Genomic DNA, 6527 nt, shown 5'->3' with positions numbered 1-6527 from the left:
CGTGCTGTAGGGCTGCTTAAGTTACGATCAGGGCAATGTTGTGGTGCTGTCTGACGGTGACGATCGCGAGATATTCCATGGCATGGAGAGCGTGGCTGCATTGTTCAGCAAGCTGGTGCCATAGTTCTCCCTCCTCTCTCCCTACTTCCCTTCATTGCTGGCCGCGGTGGTCGTGCGGTTCTAGGCGCTGCAGTCCGAAACCGTGCGACTGCTACGGTCGCAGATTCGAATCCTGCCTTGGGCATGGATGTGTGTGATGTCCTTAGGTTAGTTAGGTTTAAGTAGTTCTAAGTTCTAGGGGACTGATGACCTAAGACAGGGCTTAACAACTGGCCGGTTTTGAGCGCGAGTACTCGCGTCTGCTCAGGCACGTGCTCGCGAGCGGGTGCAAGGTCGCCGAGTAGGGAGGGAGGGGAAATGCGCGCGCACGTTTGAATGTGATCTCGCTTCTTAGCAGATTTAACTAGCCATCTGAATGCTTTGAACGTTTTACTACAAGGTAAAGATCTGCTAATTACTCATTTCATAGATCGAATACGAGCTTTTAAAATGAAATTGACACTTTGAGTGAGTCAGCTGGAAACAGGAAACCTAGCTCATTTTCCTAAATTACCATCCATGCAAGATGTTCACAAAGACTGTGAACGTTATTCACATAGTTTAGTTGATCAGCGCTTTCAAGATCTGACAGCACTAGAGAGTGATTTTGATCTGTTCTCTCCATATTCAGCGAATATTTAAGAGATTCGTCCTGAGCTGCAGCAAGAAATTATTGGCCTGCAGTGTGACAGAGAATACAGAGACAAATTTCAGAACAAGAAAAACATTTTGGAATTCTACAGACACTTTCCTCAGGATAGATTTCCTCGTTTGCACAAACTGGCGGCTACAATAATATCAATGTTCGGTTCCACATATGTTTGTGAACAACTGTTCTCTGCAATGAAACGTAACAAGACGCGCCTGAGAAACGCATTGTCTGATCGAAATTTAAACTGCACGCTGCGCCTAAAATGCACAAGAACAATTACTCCGAACATAGACGCAATTGTAAAGGGCAAAAAGTACAAGATAACCGAGAATCCCACACTTCAGTGACACCTTTTCTTGTGTAACAGTTCACAAATTAATGCGAATGTAGAGGCATACACTAAGCTAATAAAATTATGTGACATGTGTACATTCTCCTTTATTTGTTTCATTTGTCGCAGTAATAATTCGTGAGTGATATCCCTGCAGGTGGCCGCGGATTTACATTGACTGGCGGCAGCTGTTGTGTGCCCGATGTGACTCTCCCCACTCTCCGCTCTGGTCCCGTAGTGGGGGTAGCGTGCTCCCGCTGCTCCGTGCTCGCGCCTTGCTGCTCACAGCTTGCTCCGCGAGCACGTATGTTGTGAAGCCCTGACCTAAGATGTCAAGTCCCATAGTGCTCAGAGCCATTTGAACCATTTGAACTTCCCTTCATTGTGGAATTGTCAAGTTCTTGATGTGTCAGAAAATGTCCTAGAAATTGATGCCTTCCTTTTAGTCAAGTTGAACCATGAATTTATTTTATCCCCTATTTGATTTAGTACTTATTCATCAGTTATCGTATATACCCGTCCAATTTTTAGCACTGTTCTGTAGCGTCACATTTCAGAAGCTTCTATTTTCTTCTTGTCTGTAGTGTTTGTCATCTACATTTCACTTCTGTACAAGATACTTCAAGTTATGCTACATGCTAAGGTAAGCTTGTCTCGCTATTGTTTGTGTTCTGTGTCCTCTCTACAACGGTCGCCGTCAGTTATTTAGGCTAACCAAGCACCAACTCACAACTGCTACTTTATTCTCTTAATATAATGTAATTTTATAGTGCATTTGTACTTCAGAAATTTGTGTCACAGGCCATCTAAGCTATTCCAGTCTTTGGTCTTAGCGGAATGACCTGGGACATTGTCGTGGAGAAAAGCAGGACAGGTTCCCAAGAAGCTACATCTTGATGGCTTCACGCACCATCATGAGGAGGATTTGGTAGCGTGCTAATGTGACCGTTTGCCGCTAAAGCAACACACCTCGTCTGCCTGAAAAACACTGAGCGTCGTACACATCGGTAAGGAGAGTTGGGTCATCATAGGAAAGCTGAACAGAAGCAGAAAAGTTTAGCGAAGAAGTTGACACAGTAAACGGAAGATTTACGTAACTTGTATTTCTCCAAGGAAACGAAGACTCAATGCAAGTACAGTAGATTCCCGTTAATCCGAACTTGTTGGGACCAGACCTTGTTCGGATTACCGATTTGTTCGGATTAGCCGGAATTACGGTGACGCGTTTCTATAATGAAGTATACCAAGCAGATAAGTAGGTACACCATGGTAACAAATGGGAACAAGTGTGGGAACAATGGCTAACTCTCACTCCCTTGCTTGTGCTTTGTTGAGACCTTTGTAGTGTCTGAGGTCAGTGCACTGCCAGTTGGCTCGCAAAGCGTTTGGTTATGTTAGTTATCGATCGCTGGCACGCGAAACAGTTGTATTCGTTCAGGTGTAGTGGTGTACGTATTTTCGTCATGAGTAAACGGAAGCATACAACATTAACTCTAAAACAAAAACTGAATGCTTTGAAGCGGATAGACAATGGTGAGAATGTATCGAAACTGGCAACGGAGCCAGGTGTTGGTAAAGCAACCATTTCTGATTGGAAGATGAACCGAATGAAGCTTGAACAGTCCTGTGCAAAGTCTTCGGAAAAAATACTCGAAATTCGAAAGAATTTGAAACAGTCCCAGTACGATGAAGTGGATGAAGCTGTTTTCCTTTGGCTTAGGCATGAAAGAGAAAGGGGAACTCCTTTGAATGGAGCACTGGTTCAGGAGAAGGCTGTTGACCTGAATGATGAGTGTTTTAGTGAAAGTACGGGTTGGTTGGACAGATTCAGAAAACGTCATGGAATCCGTCGGCTGAGTAATTCTGATAGCTACACTAATGAGATAATTAGGTTTTCTGTAAATTTCGTAAAGTTAAAGGAAGATTCCTTTATATCAAAATGAGCTGCAGTTGACTAAATAGATGTGTTGCATTTTTTATACCTAGTGTACAATGCTACTTGATACAACACAGAGCACCGAAAGTTGTATTGCAACATTTGCTCTACTGTGAAATGTGTATCGTATATAACACATAAAAGTGTGGTACCGAATACTTCATATAAGGGTTCCCATAGTATGTCCTATCACACAAGGAAAACTTGATGTATAAAGTCCCCTCTACAACCTGTACATGTCTGTAACAAGATTTGTGAAACACCCTGTTCATGCAGTTCAGGACAGTTCTGGTTGTAAATTACAGCCGGTCGCTGTGGCCGAGCGGTTGTAGGCGCTTCAGTCCGGAACCGCGCACCTGCTACCGTCGCAGGTTCGAATCCTGCCTCGGGCATGGATGTGTGTGGTTTAAGTAGTTTCTAAGTCTAGGGGACTGATGACCTCAGACGTTAAGTCCCATAGTGCTTACAAGGAAACGTCCCCATCGCACCCCCTTCAGATTTAGTCGCGCGGTTCCAGACTGTAGCGCCTAGAACCGCTCGGTCACACCGGCCGGCGCTGATCATTTCACCGAAGTACTTGAAGCAGTTAGTCTGTTTGATGTCACCATATTTTGTTGGAAGTGGTTTCAGATTTGAACTTTTGTAGTCCATGAATTGTGTTTTCTCGTAAGAAATTTGGAGTCCGGTTTTGATGGCAACCTCATGAAGTTTCTCGACGGTATGTTTGGCTTCCTAGGGATAAATAAGAACGTAGAGAGATAAAACGTCTTAGTGAAATTTACTTCAACAGTGAATCGTCAGAATTATTGGGCGAGAATAATAGTTATCGTTGTTATTTTGTACTTCACAAGAAAACAAGATACAAAGGATAAATCAAAAAGACACTGTCTACTGCTAAATCAAAAAGGCACTGTCTACTGCGATCTACGTATTGTCTAATGTGTTTGCAAGTACAGTACATATTTTCCCCAGAAAATCTACATCTACAATGATTCTCCGCCAATCACATTTAAGTGTGTAGCAGAGGGTTCATCGAAGCATCTTCACAATAATTTTCTATTATTCCAAACTCGTACAGCGCGTGGAAAAAACGAACACCTATATCTTTTCGTGCGAGCTGCAGTTTCCCTTATTTTATTATGATAATCGTTTCTCCCTATGTTGGCCGGCGTCAACAAAATATTTTTGCATTCAGAGGAGAAAATTGGTGATTGAAACTTCGTGAGAAGATTCTGCAGCAACGAAAAACGCTACTGTCTTATTTATGTCCACTCCAAATCCTGTATCATTTCAATGACACTATTCCCTATTTCGTCATAATACAAAACGTGCTGCCCGTCTTTGAACTGTCTCGACGTACTCCGTCAATCCTATCTGGTAACGATGCCACACCGCGCAGCAGTATTCTAAAAGATGACGGACAAGCGTAGTGTAGGCAGTCTCTTTGGTAGACCTGTTACATTGCATAAGTGTCCTGCCAATAAAACTCAGTCTTTGGTTAGCCTTACGCACAACATTTTCTGTTTGTTCCTTCCAATGTAAATTGTTCGTAATTGTAATTCCTAGGTATTTAGTTGAATTTACGGCCTTTACATATGACCTAGTTTTGAGTTAACCGAAGTTTAATGTATTCCTTTTGGCACACATGTGGATGATCTCACTCTTTGCATTATTTAGGGTCAATTGCCAACTTTTGCGCCATGCAGATATCTTTTCTAAGTCGTTTTGCAATTTTGTTTATCGTCTGATGACTTTGCTAGTCTATAAACAAGAGCATCATCAGCAAACAACGCAAGACGGCTCCTCAGATGGTCTCCTAAACCGTTTATGTTATTAGATGTGTGGATAACACTGTTGGCCGGCCGCTGTGGCCGAGCGGTTCTAGGCGCTTCAGTCCGGAACCGCGCTGCTGCTACGGTCGCAGGTTCGAATCCTGCTTCGGTCATGGATGTGTGTGATGTCCTTAGGTTAGTTAGATTTAAGTAGTTGTAAGTCTAGGGGACTGATGACCTCAGATGTTAAGCACCCATAGTGCTTAGAGCCATTTGAACCATTTTTGATAACACTGTTCCTATTCTTTCAGTTCTCAGCAGTGTGAACTATTTACGACACGACGTTTGACAAGAATTTCCACTATGAATTCTGCTTTGAATTCTGTTGTCAAAACTTGTTCATACATTTTGGTACTATATTTCGATTTGTCCGTAAAAAGAATAGTCCCATATAATGTCAGTTTCATGATTCAGATGCCAAACTGCACGTCAGTCAGCTCTTACAACATCGGCAGTTTTGGTGCTGACGAAAATGACCACTCAAAACAGACGAGACTCAGTGAGATAATAAAAGACCAGGAGCGCTGCAGTAGAAGCACTTGTCTCGAGTACCCAATTGAGACAACAAAGTCGATCGTGTAAAAGGGGCTTCAAAAGTTTCGCACGGCTTTCGCGATCGGGTGATCGATCCGAACCGCCGCGACTCATTTCACTGTAGGCACAACACGAGATGGCAGGCAACATTTTCCAGGCATTCACGGGACCCAAACCCTTCCATCCGAATGCCACAGGATATAGCGTGATTTCATCCAGTATCGAGTGGGGCTGCTGTTTACAGCAGTTCCAGCGTCGCTTAGCGTTGACTGCGGAAATGTGTGGCTTATGAAGAGCTACTTGACCATTGTAGTCGGTTCTTTTAAACTCTCTACGAACAATCATTGTGTTAGGTGGACTTCTGGTAGCACTTCGCAACTGCTGATTTCATGCGATTTTTTCCATCCAGCCTCTGCAATGATCCATGGTCCCTCTCCATCAAAAAATGACGTCTGGTCTTGGTTTAATGTTGGTTGTTCCTCCACGTTTGCACTTGCAGTCACATCACCAACAGTGGACTTGGGTAAGTTTAGAATGATTGAAACGTCCCTGATGATTTCTTCCCCAAGTGACATTGAGTGCCTAGAGTACTTTCAAAGTCACTGAATTCTCCGGACCGAGCAACTCTGCTGTTATTTTTTCTCTACTAACAACGTAACGTTCTCCGCCTCCTTTTATACTGGCGTGTCCGCTTCTCGTGACGTCTAGTGCAAAATTCCGCAGTTCGTGGTAGTGTCCGAATGTTTTTGATCGGGCAGTGTACAAGTGAGCGCACGATGTAACGAGACGACGGAGTGACGCGAGACAGGGTCTGACTGGAAAATTTCCAGCCGACATGCCGTAGGCAACAAATCAGGTTATCACATCACATTTACATCCACTCGATCAAGATAACGCTCGCTTGCCCTTACATAAGATTTCAGTGGTTCTAAGTGAATACAAAAGACTTGCTTGACATGTTCTGTATTGTATATGGTACGAGGGCAGTTCAATAAGTAATGCAACACATTTTTTTTCTGAAACAGGGGTTGTTTTATTCAGCATTGAAATACACCAGGTTATTCCCCAATCTTTTAGCTACACAACACTATTTTTCAACGTAATCTCCATTCAATGCTACGGCCTTACGCCACCTTGAAATGA

The sequence above is a fragment of the Schistocerca nitens genome, chromosome 6 (assembly GCF_023898315.1).
Source record: "Schistocerca nitens isolate TAMUIC-IGC-003100 chromosome 6, iqSchNite1.1, whole genome shotgun sequence".
NCBI classification, from domain to species: Eukaryota; Metazoa; Arthropoda; class Insecta; order Orthoptera; family Acrididae; genus Schistocerca; species Schistocerca nitens.
The sequence above is the reverse complement of the archived record's forward strand: the minus strand, read 5'-3'. Positions refer to the sequence as shown.